Here is a 2,783-nt window from a genome sequence, read left to right on the forward strand (position 1 = left end):
CTGTGAAAGTATCTGTCACTACAGTATCGAAATGTGATTGTTTCAGTTAGTGGAATAGTTTCATTTTTAAAGTGAAAGTATTTGACATGAGTGTTTTTGTTTCACTTTTGACACGTAATACTTAAATAGTGGAGGAGATATTATGTTGCCGTGTGCTCGAACTCTGCAAGAAGTTAATAATTTTTTTTGACTAAAACACAACTGGAACCCTAAGTAAGGCATGTGTAAAATTTGAATGAAATTGGTTGCGTAGTTCTCGAGTTTTAGGGATTCACACAGACAGACAGACAGACAGACAGACAGACAGACAGACAGACACACACACATTCTCATTTTTATATATATAGATACTGATACTGAGTCACGAAAATAAATGACCTCCACCAAATGCTGTTTAACGTTCATTTTTGTTGGTTAGGTATTATTGCTGTTGAAACTTAGCATTTTACTGAAAATATGCAAATTCATTCGGTAACTCGTAACAACTAACAGACATGTTGAAGTCGTCACGGCACTATCACAAGTTGCGACACAAAACTGTATATTTAGATTCGTCTCTGCTATTTTCTTGGTTTATTTTCAAAATTCTTTCATCTTTAAAGGTTTCGTAATGTTTCCATTGCACAAGTTTGCATTTTTAAATGAAGTAAATGATGAATGTCTACTTATAGGTTATTCTGAATTATTTTTTTAATGTTGATTTCAAATATGTCTTTAGTTTTTGCATATCACGTACAAATTTTGCAAAAATAGCTGCCAAAGATATAATGATTTTTCTTGTCAATCATTCCCTTTTGTGGCAGACTTTTAGATGAAGTATTATGGAATTAAGAACAAATGACTAGAACAATAATAAAAAAGGTATGAATAATGTATGTAGGCCTACATATCGACTAAATATATTTTCTTAATGCCCTTCCCATGACTTCAAAGTAATTTTACTCCATTTCAAACTTCCTTTTCTTTGATTTCCTTCCAGCTTTTGATAGTTGCTTGCAGTCTCTCTTTAGAGTCCAGCAGTAATCCGCCATCATATTTACATTCCACCTTCCTTGGTACCTCCACTCCATTTCTTTAATGTCCCGGTGAAACCTCTCATCATACTCTTCACTTAGATTGTCACGGTTCTACGGGAAATAGTCGAGGTATGAGTGAAGAAAGTGCATTTTAGCACTCATGTTGCATCCAAGCTTTTTGAACTTTTGCAACATAGTATCAAGTAATTTGAACAAGTTCTCGACAACACACTTGAAGCTCACCCATACCTCTTTTTGAGATTCATTCATGGATTTCTCATAATCTGGGATTTATATTAGCTTACGAATGTTAGGACCAACAAATATTTCTGATTTAATTTTCTCACTGGTTACATTTGGGAATTTTTTCGAGAGATACATTTTTAGTCTAGAACCAAGAAGTTCCGCTGCTTCCTTTGGTAGGTCCAAATCTTTCATCAAATCATTGAGCTCTTCCTATGTAAATAACTGCGGACTTTCTATTTCGTCAGGAGTGTGGTCATCACCTTCTTCTTCACATTTGGCTTCTTCATCACTATCTAATGTAACATTCTCCAAAACAAATGGATGGAGAGAGGATCTGGAATATCAGCAATAGGCCATATAGCTGAGGGAATGCTATGATACATTATCTCATGTTTATTTTTTGCACTGTACCCATCAACTTTAGTAATGCACTGTGGTTATTCGGTTCTCGCCATACTAGTGGTATTCCAAAAGTCATTTCTTTTTTCTTACCAACTTTCCAGAGTCTCAGCCCCTCCACACAAGCGTGACACACTTTGTGTGGAGCTCAAGGTTTGTTTTCATTACCGATTTTAACACCAAACTAAGCGAAGTATAGGTTCTTTACAAGATCAGTTATATTTTGTCTCTTCTGCTTGATGACAATATACAAGAATATGTTTGGATTGTTCACGCACTTATGTCTATATGCACTCATTTTGAATGGACTTTATACGTAAACATCATCAATAACTAACCTCTGGTACTACTAGAACAACACTAAAGCATGCATCAGTTACTAATCGTGTATACAGCTTTTCAAGGTCACGTTGTCTGTAAGAATTACCATCGACTGTTTAATACACTTTATATTGACTGCTATTCTACCTTTATTAATATTAGGTCAGCATCGGTTTATAGCAATTTATTTTGTTGAGAAAATTAAATCAGATAATCACTGTCATCCTATTCTCTGATACCATAATGCAGAAAAAAACAAGGCTTTATTACAGAAAAACTAGATGTGATGGAGAAAAACTAATCACAGATCTGAAATCAGCATTAAAAAATCGATTCAAATAGTCATGTAGACATTTAAATATAGAAAATCATGCAGACTTGTGTTATCTTTCATTAAATTCTTTTTATAAATAAATAAATGTACAAACAAACAAGCATGGCAATTGCAAATTCCGATATGTCGATAATAGAGGCTTCTGATTGGGTAAAAGTAACCATAAATCTCAATCTTTAAAGGTTCGTATACTTTTATATGGATCTGTTCCTTTTGGCTGGCACATAGAAAAAATAATTGTTTGTAACTTCAAATTTCGTATACTGGTAGAATGTGTCATTTAAAACATCATTTACTCTAGGTGTTTTTAAGAAAATTCTTTATTTTCGAAGTTATTTCGTGTTAAAGTTGTCGTGTTTCGGTAATTTCAACCAATCAATGACGTCTATTGAGGTGAAAACAATTACTGCTGTGGTTAGTCTTTGGCTTAGAAGTGCTACTGAAGGCCGCTACCGGTTCAAGATAAA

This window comes from Octopus bimaculoides, chromosome 10 (genome assembly GCF_001194135.2).
Source record: "Octopus bimaculoides isolate UCB-OBI-ISO-001 chromosome 10, ASM119413v2, whole genome shotgun sequence".
NCBI classification, from domain to species: Eukaryota; Metazoa; Mollusca; class Cephalopoda; order Octopoda; family Octopodidae; genus Octopus; species Octopus bimaculoides.